Source organism: Micropterus dolomieu, linkage group LG18 (assembly GCF_021292245.1).
Source record: "Micropterus dolomieu isolate WLL.071019.BEF.003 ecotype Adirondacks linkage group LG18, ASM2129224v1, whole genome shotgun sequence".
NCBI classification, from domain to species: domain Eukaryota; kingdom Metazoa; phylum Chordata; class Actinopteri; order Centrarchiformes; family Centrarchidae; genus Micropterus; species Micropterus dolomieu.
Genome location: NC_060167.1, coordinates 11036850 through 11056855, shown reverse-complemented (window position 1 = coordinate 11056855; position 20006 = coordinate 11036850). Strand labels below are relative to the sequence as shown.

The window sequence follows — 20006 nt, the reverse complement described above, 5'->3', positions numbered from 1 at the left end:
GTTGTGGTGTCTGTGGTGACATTCCCACGCTGGCATACCAGTAGTGATGCGTTTTACATCAACTAGCAATGATTGGTTTGCCAGAGCTGAAGGTGGTGGTAACTGTAGCGATTGTGTTGGCTGCAACAGTTAGGAGTATGGTGGAAAAACCTAAGAAGCACCTGAGAAAGGTTTCTGATGCTCCAGATTAAAAAAGGATATAGTTATTACATTTACTCTACCTAAAGTATAGATTATTGTCTTGGAGCTGAGGAAATGTCTCTGTATTTTCACATTCCTCACTCTGTCTGAAAGTGTTCATTGTTACGCCCATATCTAAATGATTATCTCTCATTTTTGCTTTCAAAAGTCTCATAGTATTGCTTTAAAGTAAAATACTACTTACTAAAAAATACTAAAATACCAAATAGTAAAAAATATTTTCCTATTAGTGTTTTCAACGCTTAATGTCATTTATGACCAATCTGTCATTTTAATTGCCAGCCCTTTTCCTACATCTGCTGAGGTGAAGGGAAAACTCTGGATGTAACTTTATGCAACCGAAGATATCAGTCACACTTATCACATCACAGTGATACAGACATGCAAGTCAGAGCAGGTCTGGCTGGACTGAAAATGTACGATGCTGGTGATGATGTCATCTTTAACTGAGACACTCCTTATGACTCACATTTGTTCAAAACTGAAAACACTGAATTGGTCGACAAACGGGTATGTTCTTGTTTTGCTGTGGCTATAGCAACACACTTTGCTATGAATATATCCTTACCCAATCGCTAGGATGGTTTCTTGCAGACACCAGAGATAAAAATAAGGTCATACTGGGGGTGGAGCTTTCTACCCCTTTCAAGGCTAGCCATTCAGTATTTTAAGCCTATTCAATTTAGCTTTGACTTTGCCCCCCAACACTTATCATCCTGTTTCAGAAGGTCAGCAGGTAGTGGGGAGTCATTAGAAAGCTGTGGTGGACGACACTGCTCGGCAGTAAACTGTTACTCTCTTGTAAGTGAAAATGTCAGAGAGGACTTGTGAAGCTGTAAGGAGACATTTCAGTTCCTGGAAGGTTCAACAGTGTTAAAGATGCTAAAAGTGATCTGTAATTCATAGCTCTAACAGTAGAGCAGCAAACTGCTCAGAATAGCAACTGAAACTGGGCTTGACTGGTACGGTTTACACATATGTCTATGTTTATCTTCAAATACATACTTTGTCACTCGGAGATGGTATTCTGTTATTTAGACTACCCTAATTGATATAAATGGGTTGGACAAAAAAAATGGGAACATGCAATGCAGCCTCAACAATCAGCATACAGTTGAATAAACACCTCTCTAAAACACTTTCACAAATACAGGAACATTATAGCCTTCATGAAGGTAGGATTTATTAGGCTGCATTAGGTGTTAGGCTACAAACAAACTGGCAACTCAGTGTAGATTCATAATCACATTTTCTGTTAACCTTAACAGTATGGGTTAATCATTCATGAATTTGAATTAAGAATGTCCACTCTTTTATTTAAAAAGACTGCACTGGAGGGTAACAGAGGTGACAGTTGACAATTCTCTAGTCTCCATGCAATGGAGCAAGAGAACTTCAGACGTGAATGTATTAAAAGATTTCATGCTATAATTAAATTAAACTTAAAGTGCAAAAACTCAAAATCATTGCCTGTGTGAGCTGGGTCAGAGAAGTGACAAGTTATAGTTAGAAATGATTCAACACAATCTATGATAGTTGGCATCAATCTTCAGTATCTGTTCCTTAAATCCGAACAGAAGTGACAATTAAAGAATGAAAAACATACTGAACTGTAACATTAATTATATTAACCACAAAAAAAACTATTTGTTATATTTCTACACAAATATAAAAATAACAGCATCAGGGTCAAGCCAAAAAAATTAGACTGTACAACTTTGAAGGAAAAACAGTTTTACTTTATTAATGGAAATACAGTACAGAGCTATATGACAATTCTGCACTAGGCAGATACACAACCTCTTAACTAGGATCTCTTTCTTTAACATCTTTCCCTGGAAGAAAATCACAGGACAAAATTACTGTAGCTGGAACTTGCACACAGCACGGCTGCATGATGGAAAAATGGCTGAAGAAGAAACTGAATTCATAAAAGTTTTGTTGGTCTTGGTGGTCACCCAGTAAAACACTTACTGCTTCAATGATTCTAAAAAACTTGGTAGCCTTGGGCGGTAGCATGGATGGCAGCTCGATGCTGCCATCTTCTGGTACATTCATCACACAACTGCTGAAGCCAAAGCTTTGTTGACAGTCCCTCCACATTGTAACCGATTTCAAATGGTGCTAGACATGATGGAAACTCTAAACACCAGAGGAAAACGGTCAGCCTTGGTGAGAGGGGGGTCAGTTTCACTGCACTTATCCAATGCCTCCTTTTCTTCTGATCACTGGAGTGTAAACTGATTTACTAAAGAGCAGATCCAGAGAACCAATGGACACATATTTGACAAGTGGATATCTTGTTTTTAAATAATCCTAAACTGATCATTTAACTGAATGTATAACAAACATGGACTAGTTTGTAAAAACGTGAATGTAAAGAATACCATCAAACTGCAATCACAAACTCCCTAGCAACTTGGTGAATGAGGTTGTCACTGTTATCATTCCTGAAGTCTGTTCCCGCTCAAGAACACCGATTTCAAATGGTGCTAGACAGGATTTTATACTCTAAGACACCATCTGAAACCAGTTTCCTGGGGAGGATGCTTTGAAGAAAAAACACATTAGGAAGCCATGCCCCTTCTGCAATAAAAAAAAACAATTACTATCATCACTTTTTAACATTTTCTTTAATGATTGATTTGCATGATGTGGGTGAACCCGACATCTGACTCTCTTGCATGTATTTTACCAACTAAATTATTCTAATGCTATCCATAAAATTGGCTCACTCTTTCAGTAGGCACATTGGATTTGTGTGAAGGAATACAATGAAATATTAGTTTTCCATTAGACAAAGTTTCTTGCCAGACAGCTTAACAGACTCATTGCTTTGCTTTTATATTATTATAGCACATATTTTAGTGGATACTGTCCTTACAGATCCATCATCTAGACAAAGCACATTTCAATGAATATAAAGAAACATGGACATGAGACAAGGTATGGTATTAATATTACCCGGGAAGAATGGACAAAGACAGAAAACAATGCCACGCAGGCAGTTAGTTAAATACCCTATTTGCTTTTGTTCTAGCTGCGATTAAGAAGGAAAACAAATTCCTCTTTCAGTTACAGATCTGCCCTTCTCATGGCTATTTGATAGGGAGAACTACATTTCTGAGGCACACACTATAAACGTTTTCTTGCCTATGTAAACCTCTGCAGTTACAGTACTGTGTTGAAACACTACCAAGCTTAGGCGTGGTGTTCAAATTCCATAAAAGAATGTTTGATAAACATCATCTCAATTTTTGGTTATTTAATGGGAGACCGAATACCCAACTGTTTTATCACACACACTGAGAAGGGATTTATTTGCACAAACTACTACATTTTACTGACTACAAAAACTATTATGTGCTACAAACAGAGCATATTTTTAGTCTATAAATTGATACGTTTGAGATATTTCCAAAGGCCCATATTAGAGCCGATACTGTTATCCTTTAAAACCTTGAGTTACAGCTCTTTGCAAAGAGAGAGACAGAAAACGAACCAGAAACTCGGGGAGACTCAGGAAGAGACCAATGAGAAGAACCACCGAGTCACGGTCAGCTCCTCTAAGAATGACACAGCAGGTCAATCTCTTGCATTAGAAGTGCATCAGATGACCAAGATCTCAGTGTAAGAACGGACATGTCAACAGACTGGCACTAGAAATGAACACCAACAAAAACTGTCTATGAATCATACTGGGGAAAAATAGATCTCCGGAGCTCCCTGTAGACTTCTTTGTAATGCACAATAGGATACTGTTTCCTCTCCTGGGTCTGCCTCAGGCATCCAGTCCTGCTCCTGGTCCAAGTGGGGTTTATAGTGGTGCAAGATGAAAAAGCCAGATCCTGAAAAAGGTAAGGATTCATTAGTATGAAGCCCTGTTGTCCATCCCTATGAGGCATGCAGTACAGTATAGAGAGCTCATTCGAGACGTTCTCCGTCACTATTAGCATTCCTGTTTTCGTTTGAAATGATAGCAGATACCAAGACAATTAATGTGGAAAACTCACTGGATTGTATTTGTAGGTCTGGCATTAAAAGACTGGCATTATCTGCTTTGTCAGTGTCTCAGACGCTGTTGTCCTGTTGATGGGAAAAGGTGACGTAGCAACTAATCCAAAACCTTCATGTGTCTTTCGGGGACAATTTCCCTGTCTGTCACTCCTTAATCCTCTTCACTGCTAGTTTAGTGTCTTGGTTTCTAAAACAACAGCAGTTGAACAGATTGGTTATATTTCCACCACTAATAATCAAATTATGGCATATGTGATGGCCATCATTGTTTTACAGACATTTTTGACCCTGACAAAAGATTAATATATCATCAGTTTCGAAAAACACTCATAGTATTTACATGAACACCGTGTCAGCTTCGAGAATAACTCTGCTTTCCTTCTATCCGTGTTTTTGCTATTCTGACTCCTCCCATGTAACACTGCTATTTGTGAACTCTGTATCTACCTCTCTCTTACTCACTTGTTCTTTTTACTACAAGCTCTGTTCGCTGACTATTGTGTGCACAGAGGCTGCTTTCTGCATCGAAGCATTTATTCTGCCAAGTCACCTGACCATCTACTGCCTGTTAAAGGCGCACCAGCCCATTTTAAAGTAAAAACAAAACTTAATCAAGCAACTGTTGGTTTAATTTAAAGCTACTATATCAAACTGTATGCACTGTCCATCTTTAGCAAAAAACTGCAGGAATATATAGTACAAAAAAGTTAAATAAAATTCTACAAAGTCGATAATGAATAATTCTTCAATCAGAAACAAATTGATCAAATGTATGTGATTTAGGAGAGTCATAAAATAACACATCAATCTGGTTTACAGGAATGAGATAAAAACATCCCTCTGTGCATCAGGCAGCACAGACTGTAAGAGACCAAACTGTGTCACAGGGGGAGCCACTGGGTTGGGTCATATTGGAGTAGGTGACATAAAATGCTTTTACGTGTGTGACAGTGTGTGTGCGTAACAGTGGAGGGTGGGGTTGTGTGCATGTGTGCACGTGGAAATAGGGTAGGTGGTTAATCCTCTTACAGATTAGAGGTCCTAATTTATCAGGAGTGAGAGGGGCAAACTCATTGAGGTGATGTGTTTTTAAACCTCCTCACATTGCACAATTAGGGAAAACTACAGAATGTCTTGGCTCAAAATTCTCATAATATTGTTAATATTGTTACTATATATATATATGAATAATTTGATGAGATATGTGTAAATGTGCGAGTTGTGATCATCTGGAAAACTCAAACTAACAGTTGAACTAATGTGTTTTTTAAGTTGTTATTAATGTGTTATCATCAAACCAGTGGACTTATAAGGAAATCACATGATACTTTTCTGGGCCAATTAAAGCCAAAGGTGGCACAGACTTTCCTACTGATGTAGCCTGTAAGTCCATTGTGTTTACGTAGAATAATAGCTTAGATATCTCCTTCTACGTTGCATCATCTTCTCTTCAGAGCAACAAATTGTGAAATGTTTGGAGATGTGAGAGCCTTAACAGGTTCAGATGTGCCTGACACTTTGTTTGTTCTATCTGCTGCGGAAATAGAGAGGCCAGAGATGGAAGAGTTGATTTACACTTTGTCACCCTCTTCTGGCTGCCACTCTGCCTGTTGGAAAATATCAGAAGTCTTGCTGAAAACAGGAGTGGCTTTATGAGTTAAATAACCAGAGATAAAAGCTTACATAAACATTTAAAATGTGCCTGTAGGGTGTCTTTGTGAAGCAGATTAGATTTCCAAGAAGAGAGAGAAAACCTGGCTGGTGTTTCCCATTCATTAGAAGTCATTTTGGACAACTCATCTCACTATTTCGCCCTTCAGTGCACTGTATATCATAAAGAAATATGTTAATCCGTACCTGTCCACGAAAATCAAGGCCAGTGATGACGTCAGAAAGGAGAGGTACCTTCTGGTCTTTTTTTTGCCCCTTTTGCAACATGTTAGGTGTGTAGCTGCTAATGATACCTGCGAATGAATGCTGCCTCACACTTAAATCTATAAATACATCATCATCTAGCGAGGCCAGCAGTGCTCCGAGTTTAATTTTAGCACCGTCATCTCTTGGCTGTTTGCCACCTCATATTCTATAATCTGTGTGTAGGAGGGATCTGTTTTAAAAGGCAGTGGGTCGCTCACCATTTTCCCTGAAATGATCTGTGGGCTACAGGTGATGCTGGACCCCTGCTGTAAACACATCCATCACACTGCCTCTGCTCAGGAGTCTTTAAATGTTTGTTTGCTGCATCTAGTTTTGGCCCAACAGCATCTGCTGAATTGCATTTGCTCCATCTGAAAAAGCAGGGACTTTTTTTTTGGTACCATTATTGTGAGACTGCTAGTATTCTTGGTTGAACGCATCGCACTGCGCCCACTTGTACTGGGCTCTTCTGTTTATTTGACTTTAGAGGCAGTGCCCCTCCCTGTGAGGATAGCAAAATAACTATTGAGGTCACGTTTCCTTGTCTGTGAAAGTGGGTCACTTGTTCTACTGGTCAGCCTCAGAAGACATGGTAAACATTACGACTGCAGAGGATGATACCCACAGTTAGTAAAAAAGTTCTGATTAGTAGATTTGTGGTTTTCATATTTTCAGAATAATGCAAATAAGTACAAAGGATGTTGTGCTGTGAGGCAACCCCTGACACAGTAATCAGCTTGTACTTCCTCCCATGACCTTCACCTGTTTGTTTCAAAACTACTGTAGTGACATTCCCTCGGGAGTCAAGTTTCTATTCAGTACACATAATTAAAGTTCTAAAGCTCCCCTTCCCTCCCCTCGCCTTCTTTCTCTCTCTCTCTCTCTGTCTCTTTCTCTTTCCATTTTCTTGCCAGTGGTTTAGCAACTCATGAGGTCTACAGCTGATTCACCCACTGACCGAACAAATCCGCTTGACAGGAAGCCGTTTGCTCCCCCTGTGTGTCTCATTTCACCTCAGAAGCTCTGAGAGATGAGGAAGCGCTTTATCTCCCGTTCCTCTGGCAGGTAAGCAGCAGTACGCAACACACCCTCCTTCACTAGCGTAATTAGGAAGGTATGAGAGGCCAGCAACAGTGATGTCAACAGCAACAGTGTCATCACATCAGGCATTTCAGCGTCCTATTGTGCTCTGGCAGGTGTACATTACAAGTTCTAATAAAGGGAGACAAATCTTAAATGGCTCTCTCACAGCAATAACAGTTATAGGAAGCTCAAGGAATACAAAATATTTGTCTATGTCATCTTTAAAAAATGGGGTAAAATAGACCTTAAAGTAAAAAAATAAAAGCAGTGAGTGTTTAGGGGTAAATGAGGAATACCTGTATGTCAACATCCCTTTACAGCAGATGATTCAGACCAAGAATTATGTTACTCAATAGCACCCCCTATGTTTGGAAAAAAAGAGCTTGTTTTCATCATATCAAGTGCGCACTAAAAAGCCAGATTACTATTAAGGACCTCCTAGGATGTATGTGACGCAGCAAATGTTGTTTGACACTTGAAAGACAAAACAAGCTGCGTCACGACTGTGTTGCTGACTTGAATCTAAAGTTTTTATTTGCTCTGAAATTACACAAACAATAGAACAACCCTCCATGCGTCATTTTATGACCATGTTTGGGAAGTATCTGAATCCTGCTTTACATAAAAAGTGTCGGTTATTTCTAATAACACTATGACAAAAGGCCATGAGGTGTTAAATGATCGTGCCAATATGAACTGCGTAATAACGTCCTCTCCAACAACAGGATTACGCACTATCCATCTCTTGCGCAGCATCCTATTCCGAGCTCTTCCCTCACACGCCATCTCCGCCGATTCCACGCTGTGTTTACATCTTCATTTAACATTCATTTTCATTCAGGCTCAACTTAAGTTTCAGACCGAGCACAACTACGCTGTCATGCCGTCGCTGCATGTTCCACCATAGCTGCGGATATTTTGACTGGATTTCGTGTGGTTTCTCGGTCCTTCTCGCTGACGCAGTTTAATTTACCTGTTGTCATGCCGATGATGAAACACTCAGTATTATAAAAAGTGTTTAGAACCTCTTTCAGTAAGAAGCCACCGCGCCCATTTTGCCTGCAAATACAGAACTTTTGTTTTCTTTCTTTAATTATTCTTTACACTTTTACAACAGTGCCTCTGGGCTTTCATTCTTACCTTTTCACCCAGCACTCGAGTGGTTATGAATTACATAGTGGTATTCACTACGCAACATACGCAGCATTATGTCGCTCTCGCCCTATAATAACATAAACAACTTACGTGTTTATCCCAAGCCTGTTTCTCTCCCGTGCCGAAGGAGCCTCATCCATTTCCCGGCCGGCGCCACTCACACCGGGTCCTCGGTTAATGGTCACTCCACCACGTTCCTGTTTCAGCCTTATTGTTGGTGTTATCAATCTGGGAGCGCACGTTTATCACAGTGTATCTCCCTAACGATTTTCCATAGCGCAACACGGGAACCCCGCCCCTGACACTCCCCCAGCTGCTGGTTGGTCGAGCGGCTGGAGAGTCTTTCCTCATCGCCAGAATCACATGTGGCTGACGCATGTTTACAAACATCGGTGAAATCACATGGTAATGAGCGCCGTTTTACCGTAAACTACCTCATTTTGACGCAGCTACCAGATGTCGTGCCAAGAGATTATTATTCTTTATTTTTAATGACAGTATGAAAAAATGAAATAAACATTTCTATTTACAAGCACACAGGCAGTGCATAAGCATATTGATAGCCATAACAGGTTGCAAACGTGTTATTAAATGGCACAGGGACATAGAATCAGAATCAGAATCAACTTTATTGTTAGGTATGTGAACACACAGGAGGAATTTACTCAGGGTTGTACATTACTCACGATGTGCTTAGTTATACAATAATATAATCAGACACAGGCTACAGTATACAGAACACACATATATGTAGGCTACACACTATAATCAAAAACAATATAGACAGATTGAGACAGTAATGGAGAGAATGAACTGCATGCTCACTTGTTCCTATAGGCCAGTGGGTCCCAACCTGGGGGATCAATAAGGATAATAAGTGGGACAAAATCCGATACAGAAAATGTAGGTAATTCATTTTGTTTATTTGTCTATAATGGGTTTTTTTTCTTGTGAAATAAGCCTGCTGTATACTTTCATCTACTGTCATTAATAAATCCTTCAAATAAGACAAATCCTAATCCACTTTTGGTTGAACTGCTACCAACCAATAAGAGACCACAAGTATTTGCTTCAATACAAAGGCCAAGGTTTTTACTACATAGAAGTCTTCTTTAATCTCCTGCTATAGCCTGGTGTCATAATATCTACATCACATCCTAGGACAGGAACCATATGGCCCTGTGTATCTTCATTAAGTCTAAATCATTATTTTACTTTACACAAATGTGTTGTAATCCATAGATTCAACAGCAGCTGGTGAGGTGACAAGACAAAAAAATATCGCCTAAATTGCAATGCCGTTTATGTTGCAAAAGATGGCAGTGTAACACTCAAAAATGGCAAGGCAGAGTAGCGTATTGGCTTCATGTTTTGGCATCACATATGCCTTACTGAGTATAACGTGTCTGAATTGCAGACTGGAACAAAAGCCTATAGATTTTGTGTGGGCTATAGCTTATAGACTAGTCTACTCAATGTTGAATGTACAGTGACTTGTATTTTTTCGTATGGCCTAGACCAAAACCAGCTGCTTTGAGGGGCACAGGAGGAGTAGAGTAGACAAGCCATTCTGTTAACTAATTTTCTGACTCAAGAAACTACTCAAATATGCAATTTCTGAAAAGATATTTAGGCTACATCAAACAGAAGCAACACGGGAGGTATTGGGGCCAGCAGGTTACACTGTGCTATTTTTGTTTTCCTACTTCCTTTTGACTTCATATTCAATATGGCATCGGCAAGAAAAGCCATAGATTAAACTGAATAGCCATACCTATACCAAAGGGCCTCACTGCTTTATTGTACGGTAACTAACGTGACTCACTACTCTAGTCTGCTGTCACTTACGGTAATTGGCACGTCACGTCACCTCACTCGCGAATTGGCGGGATATCACCTGGCCAGGCCCCGGAGTAATAGGTCTTCTCGGTCTTCTCACGAAACATAAACTCTGACAGCCTTTCAAGTAAGTCTTACACATATGTTTACATGGTGTGCCTCCCGATGTGTGGGCCTGATAAGCTTTAGCCTATAGCCTAACACAGCCCTGAAAGTAGCCTAGTTTTGTTTTGGTTGATAGAACCTGGTAAACTGGGACTTCTTTGTCGAAAACAACATCACATGAGTTCAATTTTAAGGTATTCACAATAGCCTCTCTGGGACCAGTGTTGGGCAGTAGTGTAAGGGATTATTTCCAAAACAGTAGCTAAGGTTACAGTTCAGGGTTTCTGCAGGGCCTTAAAAAGTCTTAAATTTCAAAATCAAAATTTAAGGCCTTAAAAAGTCTTAAATTCGCTGAAGGTTGTGTTCTAGGTCTATGTTAATCAAGTCTCAATTTCCCAACATGCTACCTCTAATGCTCATTGAAATGATCCCACAGGCTTTAGAATGTTTTTTGGTGTTGTAGTTCTTTCTTTGTCTAGTCAAGTCTACAGAGACCAACATGCAGCTGTCCTGTTATTCCCGCCTGTCTCTTTCGGGTTGTACACAGTTATCAAACGGATTTATTCTTTAGCTGGCCGAAAGTGCAAACTTTGTGACTCTTGCCTGAAAGAAACAGAACTTAGGGCTTGGTTAAAACCAGTCGCTAGCAATGTATTTGAAGGCTTCTGTCGCTGCTTAATGAATACGTCGCTTATAAAATTTCACACGATAATTAATGATTTTCAGCACGGTAACACTGAAGGCGTGGTAGTCTCCCTCTCCTCATTCTTCAGAGGATGAGCGAATGTGTGAGAGAGAGAGAGCGGCAGAAAGTGAAGGTGAAAGTTAGCGGAGGATAAGATTAGCATTAAATTGTCAGGTTACAGCTCTGTCCTGTTGGCCTGCTGTACATCTTCATAATTAAATTACATTAAAAAGAAAGGACGGTGTTGACCAAGGAGGAGCTGAGGTTAATGTTAAAGGAAATTAGGGATGCAAACTAGTCCTTTATATCGCCTCATTATCTTAAATTTAAGCTAATGAGGAGATTATTCTTTTGGATTGTGTACAAATGAAAGGCTTGTAATTATACAGAAGGGAGGTGGTGATGTTGCCTTTTTTATGTTAATTTCTACAAATGTATAATGCAGTAAATTAAGACACAAAAGGCAAACATGAACAGTCCTATCTGTAATAATTCTGAGATCGTATTAAGTGTTTTCCTGCCATTAGAAGGTGGTGGTAGGATGACCCCCTAACCCCCAACACAAAAATACCATCTTAATTATTTACATTATACCGCCCTGTGAAATAATGTTTTTATCTCCATGGGCATTATTTTTATGAATTGTAAATGCACCTGCCTCAACTTCTCCCTGCACTCACTCACACACACACCTGTGTGAGAGTGGCGTTAAGCAAAATTTTGCGTTTTGTAAAGGCACTGAATAGGGTTCTACCCTTATAAATGCATATGAAGAAAAACAGTAGTTCAAAAGTTGGGATTGGAGCAAGTTTGTCTGTTATTTTTTTATTTCAGGGTGGCGTCAAGAAACATTATGTGTTTTCTAAAAAACATAGTCCTTGCTGCTGTTATGAATATGATATTAGTTAGAGACTGCTTTGTTTGGGGAATGGGGAGTGGCAGTGAAAGTAGTCTAATAAAGTAATGTAACAAGTAACAAAATACAAAAAACTAAATAGCTTACACTAGATACTTTTATCACCCACTTATAAGTAATGTAATATTATTACTTTTTTAAGGAGTAATAACAGAGACGTTTTATAGAGACTTTGGTAATAAGTAACTAGTAACGTATTATCTGTCTGGGACTAATCAGGAAATGTTAGTTCATACAGCAACCTAATATTTGACATGACACAGGACACCCAGTAGATGGAGCTACTGTCTAACTATTACTTCAGAATCAGAATCAGCTTTATTGCCAGGTATGTGTATACATACGAGGAATTTGACTCTGGATAGTACAATGCTCACGATGTGCATACTTACATACAATAATATGATTACACAATAATACAGTAATAAAATCAAACACAGGCTACAGTATAGAGAACACATATACACACTAGAAACAAAACAAAATGGATTGAGACAAGTGCAATAGTGCAGAGTGCAAAGGATGCAGGAGTAAATTATTATTACCATTATTATTATGTACATGTCGGAGGTGGATGTGATATACAGGTGCACATACACATACAAGCAAATATGTACACATGTACACAGTGAGATGGAGCACAGTGCAAAGGATGCTGGAATACATAAGTATTATGTGCAGGTGTTATGTACTTGAGGTAGGTGGATTTGGTATACAGTATATACAATTTACAATATGAACAGTTTGAGCAGTATGAAAAGCTCTGAAATAGAGAATGATGAATAAATGATAACTGGTAGCCATTAAACAGGTGGCTGATTAGAGACAGAGTCACTGGGTTATTGCACAGGAATTGTTCCTGACACGGTGAGTCAGCTGTTCATCAGAGTGATGGCTTGTGGGAAGAAACTGTTCTTGAGTCTGTTGGTTTTGGCGTACAGTGCTCTGTAGTGCCCACCAGAGGGGAGAGGCTGGAACAGGTTGTGTCCGGGGTGAGATGGATCTGCAGTGATGTTTCCTGCCTGTTTCCTGACTCTGGAAATGTATAAGTCCTAAATGGAGGGAAGGTTGGCACCGATTTTTTTTTTTCTGCAGTCCTGACTGTCCGTTGTAGTCTGTCCTTTTTGGTGGCAGAACCAAACCAGACAGTGATGGAGGTGCAGAGAACAGACTGGATGATAGCTGTGTAAAAGTCGATCAGCAGGTCCTGAGGCAAGTCCACGATCAGCTCCACAGTTTTGAGCGTCTTAAACTCTAGGTTGTTCTGGCTGCAACAGAGAGCCAGCTGATCGACCTCTCATCTGTAGGCTGACTCGTCACCGTCCCGGATTAGGCCGATGACTGTTGTGTCGTCAGTGAACTTCAGGAGTTTGACAATGGGTCTCCTGAGGTGCAGTCATTGGTGTAGTTGTTCTGTAGCCCTTTGCTCTCCCCAAACCAGATTGTCAAACTGTTAGGGACTATTAATTTTCTCTCATCAGTGCACACGTGTGCAGTGGTGGGAAATAACATAAATCATTAAATGGAGACTAGAGATTCTTGTACTATTTGTGAATGTACTCAGGAAATATTGAACAGCTATAGTTTACTGGTTTGCAGATTAAGGTTTTACATACAAAATATATGATCAGCTTAAATGCATGGGTTAATATAGATGAAACTATCCACTAGAATACAATGTGGTTAACTCCAGTCGGTGCTAAGGTGGTAATTGCCGCTTTTACTTACGTAAAAGATTCCACCAAGTAAGTTAATGCTAACTATGGATGAAACGATTACCGGTTTAACATAAACCATGGTAAAATTCCCGACTGTTATTATCCGTACACATTTTAATTACCATAATAACAGGGTACAGTTAACCGCGCTGTTATAATCTATAATCTATAATCTAGCCTCTCCCAGAAGCAGGCGCAGAATGCAACGTCAGTTTGTTTGGGTCAATGAAAACACTCTGAAGTCCGGTCGTATTTTCGTTTTTATGAGAGTGCTGAGGGAAACTTGATTGAAGAAAATAACCTTATAGTGAACGCAGAGTGAGTTAACTTTTAGCTTTGGTTTGTCTCTCTGACTTGCTAACAGCGTGTAAACTGAAGCTCTCAGTGTTGCTGCTCTTGTAAAAATGCTACACGTTGTTCTGTTGCTGTGTGCGTCGTGTGTCGGCAGAGTCTATTCGTCCACTGCACATGATAACACGTTACGAGTCAACCAACCAGCATATCTAGAAACGCTACAGACTCCTTTATATTTATGTCAGTTTTTGGGCTCATTACAGTTACTATCACTGTCTTCTAAAGACTTATTTGTTTTCATGTAATTGTCCACGGGATCATTGTATTACCTATATAATATTAAATAATAATGCATACTTAGCTGTGAATAGTCATGTTCTCTTTAAAATACAAAATGTTTTATTATTAATGCGCCTTTCAACATACACAATTACATTGATTATATTGATTGATGCCTTTATAATGTTTGATGCTTATTTATGACTGCCTGATTGCTCCACTGTTTTATTGTTGCTTTTGTTATTATTATTATTATTATCGTTGTTGTTGTTGTTGTTGTTTTTGTTTTTTGTAAAGCACTTTGTGACTTGCTCTGTGAAAGGTGCTATATTAAATAAATTTTACTTACTTACTTAGATGATTTTCATTTGTTTACAAAAGGTATTTGCTGTTATTTTATTTTTATGCAAACAAAATGGCAGTTGTATTTGTAGTTGTCAATATAAAACTTGTTGAAATGGTTTCAGTTGTGTATCAGTACATTTTAATGTTTTTTGGCACATTTTTACAATACTGTGATAATACTGATAACCGTGATAATTTTGGTCACTATAATTGTGATATGAAATTTTCATACCGTTTCATCCCTAGTCTTCCACCAGTGCTTATAGATTAGGCTGTTTGTCATATTTTTGAAATCTTGGGATTGTGTGAAAGATGCATATGATCGTTTCAATGTCTTGACAAGTTTGGGGTGGCAGCTCTGGTGGTAGTGTGGGTCATTAATTATAGGGTTGGTGGTATGATCATTTCCTCCTCGTGTCCACATGTTGAAGTTTCCTTAAACAAGCCACTAAACCCTAAATTGCTCCAAAAAGGTGTGTATGTGTGGGAAAATATGTAGGTTGAATGAATGGGGGGAAAAAAACACTGTGTAATCAGTAAAGTAAAATATGGAGCCCTGATTGTGTAGATTTGGTGTAAATTTGATATTGGTGTAAACACACATTGGGATATTTGTTGTTGTAAGCATAATCTTCAGCGATGGAGTGATACTGCCTTGTTCAGAGTGATTGCAGAGCTGCTATCAGCAAACACCACCTGACCTTTGCAACCACTCAACTTTACAGCAGCTGTACAAAGAGTGGTAGCCTCTACCCCACTGGGCTTAGTAAGTGAACCGTTACAGCAGGAATGTATAGGCTGTCAGAGTGTAACAACAAGGGCTGAAAAAGGTCACATCAGCTGCGGTTAATTTGCTCTGGCTACATCACCTGCACACACACAGAGGCAGGCTTTTCGCACACACATACTCCGTCTCCAGAGTACCCACACCCAAAATGACAGGTGACCATGTGACCATGTGTTGTTGACCAAATCTTTTTGACCATCAGGAGCCCATAGGTCATTGCCTTTTTGTCTCAAAACACTCGCTGGAATTAGCACTGGACCATCACTGACAATAGCAGCAGCAATAACTGTTGTTGGTGATGTCAACAATTTTATTTTAAGAGGATTTTAGAAGAAGATCCAAGTATTTTGTGAAAATGCTGGAAAAGATTGGAGGAAGTTTGTTCGTTCGGAATAGTATACCAGACCAAATAATTAGGTGTCATATCAGTCAATCAGTGAACCAGTCAGCAGATGTTTTGTATTTATAATCTTGCTTTTACTTACTTACATCCAATAAAACACAAGATGGCATTCATGAATATTTAACATTTATTTGGGTCAATAAAGGGTCAATAAACTGATGCATTTGAATATGTATTTGGAAAGATATGTACATAATAATAGTGATAAGCAGATAAGGACTCAGAATAAAGCTATTTAATTATTTTATTAAATAATTCCCAGTAAAATGCATAACATAGGGTTACAGATGAATCAGAATCATATAACAATTTCAGCTCTTAATGTGTTTGTAAAGACGTGTGTGTGTGTGTGTATGTATGTATGTATGTATGTATATGTATATATATATATATATACACATACATACATACATACATACATACATACATACATATATCCATAACAAAATTATTAGTATTGTATCTTTTCCTCACATTAAACGTCTTAATTAAGCCCACCAAATCTGCCTTTCAGATGTTTTTTAAAGAGGTGGTATTATGCTCATTTTCAGGTTCAAAATCTTAATTAGAGGTTGTACCAGAACAGGTTTACATGGTTTAATTTTCAAAAAACACCATAATTTTCTCATACTGCACATTGCTGCAGCTCCTCTTTTCACCCTGTGTGTTGTACACTCCGCTCTTGAGCTACAGAGTGATGCATCTTACTTGTACAAAATCTTTGTTGGGAGTTGCACATGCGCAGTTCCCAGGTAAGGACTACTAGCCAATCAGAAGCAGAGAAGGGCGGGTCGTAAGAAACAAGGTAGTGTGATCCAAATCAAAGCCGCTTCAGACTGCGACCGTAACCTAGCAGATAGTATAAGTTACTCAAGTCCACTGTTGAACTGTTCTGACGATCTATGCTGCCTTGCCGAAAAATGCTACCATAGCGCAAATCGATAGCTGCTCCGTTTTCCATTGCAGGTAGTACCCAGAGATAGTACGTAGTTTGTCGTCATAGCGACGTCACACACAACTGTCGCGACGTAATGTTCAGCCACTTGCGGAGCTCCTCAACTCCGAAAATATTCAAGCACATTTTTGTTCCGCCATGACTTCTCGTAAAACTGTCAATATTCGAAATCTCACCTCAAAACTTCTCAGAAGTGGATTTAGTGATGAAATTACATACAAAAACTGTAAAATATACAACTTTCTGTTGCTGGCCTCTGTCTGGTGCACACAGTGATGATGCAGTGAATAGTGACGATTCTCTCTGACCAATCAGCAGTCTGTCGTGTTTTCACGTTACATTTTAGTATCCCTCATCTGGCTTGGTACCTGGAAAAAAGTACCTGGAAGCAGGTACAGGTACAACATTTCTACAGTGGAAAACCAAGCATAGACGAGTCGAGCCAAAGGGCCTCCGCTCAGACTAGCTTGGTTTGAGGGCGTGCCTGACCCCACTAGTCGCTTGGCAAGCTTTATGACGTGTTTTCATTGTGACTTCACAAGTAAAGGAAGTGAAGGGCTGGACTACAAACGAGTTGTGTTCAAGCGGTTCAGAGCAGAGCTTTCTGTGGGAGATTTTCGCTTTGCAAACCTGTTACATGCACAAAAAAGAGATATATCACTCAATAAAGGAGAGGGGAAAAGCCAAAAAGCATAATTCCACCTCTTTAAGTATTTAAGGGAGATCATTTTTTTTCAAATTATAAAAAAATTATAAAAAGTAGTCAATTTCAGGATTTACAATTAAACAATAACTTCAATTGATTGACACATATTAATTTTAAACATTTAGGCTAGTAGTTTAGAAATGCTGTAAAAACACATTTTAAAAACATACAGTTCATTGTGAGGATACATTAGTCATGAAATGTTATGAAATACACTAGACATTGTACTGATGCAGCGTGTGGCACAAAAAAAAGCAGACTCATTTAACTCAACATCAACAAATCTGATTGGCTTATATTTAAAATGTCATGTATGTAAAAAGCAGCTTCACTGGAAGAAACATCACACAGCAAAAATTATGATAGTTTTATTCTTTACTTAGAAGTTGCAAGTGGGATGATATGGCACATGATAGGGGCATTTACCCTTCTACCTTCATTACTTTTCTAATCAAGTAACAAATTCTAGGATACCCTCACAGCACAAGTGCATTCTCTATTATGTTGGGAAAAAAACATAAAGACTGTTTGATATATGCTACGTCATACACACAGACACGTAGCACGCCAGTCAAGACGTACTCGAGTGTTTTAATAACAAACAAAGTTGAGTTTGTCTGCACAGTCCCAGCTGTCCCAGTGCTTTCACTCCAACGAAAGGGCACCACAGTGGTGCCTCCAGTTGGGGCACTGTGGCGTCTCCCCTTTCCTCCAGGCCTGGTACTCCATGTTGTCCCCGTTCACCCACAGCCAGCTGTCAGCCATGTAGCGCAAGCCGAGCCACATGTGGTCTGTCTGGGCCTCCCTGCTAGTCTGCAGGGTTTGAACCATAGCAGATTCAGAGTGCAGGCTGACCAGGTCGGTGTGGTGGTAGCGACACAGCTCCATCGCCTCCTCCCACGTCTTGTTTTCCTTCACCAAAACCAGATTGTTAAAACAGTAGAAGTGGAATTTCTGATCACAGTTCATTTTGTGCCATCCATTTATATCTTGTGCCACACAGCTGTTTTCTTCACTTGTGTTGTTCTGTTCTGCCCAATTGAAGTACGATGCATTTACCTCTCCTGACCACTTCCACATATCATTGGCTTCTTTGTAGAGGCCGATCCAGACACTGCTATCCTTCGGCTGTCTCCCAGTTAAGAGTTCGTCATCTTCCTCCTTGCTGCTGATTGAAGACAGATCAGTGTAATGTTTTATGCAGTAGTTTCTGGCCTCTGACCAATTCTTTTTTTCCTGAACATACACATTCGTCCCAAAGAGGGCACAGACCTCGAAGAGAACTGTGAGAAGGAGAAACCTGTGAACGTGTTTCTTCATATTGAGCTGATGTTTCCGTTCTGTGGAATTATCTCATCCTGTCAAGGGTCTTAACTACACATGAAGGAGCAACAAGCAGCCAATCACAGTGCATTCTAGGCTGTTATGAAAATACACTAGAAGGCATACAGGTGTACTTACACAAATTGAGGGCATTCAAATGTTTACAAATAAGACTTAATGGGAAGTATCAACTGAACATTGTCTTGAGTTTGTTGGCAAATATTCATGCCATTTTTATTTGAATATACTCTAAATACTGTACATTAGGGCTGCAACAATTTTTGTAGTCGACTAATCTGCTAATTTTTTATTCGATTAGTCGACTAGTCATGATTATATTTGTCACCCCCTAACCCTAGCCATTTAACTAATTAAATATCATTCAAGTGAATTACTGTTCTCCAACACACAGCCTAACTAGCTAACATTAGCATTAAGTGAACGAGGTTTACTATTCAGAATGAACACCACTATCAACGCCAGGGGGAAACCAGGGAAGAAGACAAGACAGCGTAGGCTACTCCTATAATTCACTGATTTGTACAAACTTTTAACTGTTTAACAAAGATTTTTGCTTTTGGAACTATATAAAATAAAAGCAAATTAAAAGCAAGTACTATAATCACAACTGTACACTAACAATGTAATGTCTATTTTGAACAATAAAGCAACAGTCCCCTTTCATACTACTTCTGTAATTTATTTTTCAAAAGTGCTGATAGGTTTTAGGCTATAACTCAGTGGAGAATGTTCTGTAGGCTACATCACGAACCGGATGTTAAACTAAATAAAGGCATAGGAAACACTGCCTTGCCTCTGCCGCTGCTGCTCTATTGTTGCTGCTGCAGTGGTCTGAGTAACTGGGACCAGGCTCTGTGGGTGTGACTGTCTGGCCGGCTGGCACCGCTTACCTCGCGGGCACTTGTGGAGCTTCTCAACCTAGAAAACGTTTGAGCACATTTTCGATTCACCATCAACTTTGGTAAAACTGCCGATATTCAAATTCTACACAGTTGATTTCTCGCCTCAAAACCTCCAAAAAGTATATTTAGTAATTAAATAGCATGCAAAACTTGTAAAAATGAAAGCCGTTTTTATGGATATCTATGAGTCTTACAGTCAAGCAGTCATGGCAGACAGTGGAAGCGATACTGCCCCCAGCACTTCCTGTAGTGCATTGCCGTTAGAAATAAACAACCAGAAATGTTCCTAATATGAAGATTGCTATCTCTCCCTTAAACGGCATCTATGTAACGATATGTCGACAATGAAATTTCA

At 39.3% G+C, this 20006-nt stretch overlaps 2 long non-coding RNA genes across 8 annotated transcripts in view; one reads left to right on the top strand and one right to left on the bottom strand.

Moving 5' to 3' along the window:
- Positions 1 to 2817: 2817 nt before the first annotated feature.
- LOC123956487 lies at positions 2818 to 8599 on the bottom strand. Its single transcript, XR_006821551.1, has 2 exons — positions 8464 to 8599; positions 2818 to 4049 (listed from the first exon to the last, which is right to left on the bottom strand). It is a non-coding gene; the product is annotated as an uncharacterized LOC123956487 (long non-coding RNA).
- A 1633-nt stretch (positions 8600 to 10232) lies between these two features.
- The window catches only part of LOC123956358, an 82444-nt gene continuing 72670 nt past the window's right edge, over positions 10233 to 20006 (top strand). For all 7 annotated transcript variants that reach the window (XR_006821517.1, XR_006821515.1, XR_006821512.1 and 4 more), the window contains exon 1: positions 10233 to 10339. This is a non-coding gene — a long non-coding RNA (uncharacterized LOC123956358). The remainder of the gene's footprint in view (positions 10340 to 20006) is intronic.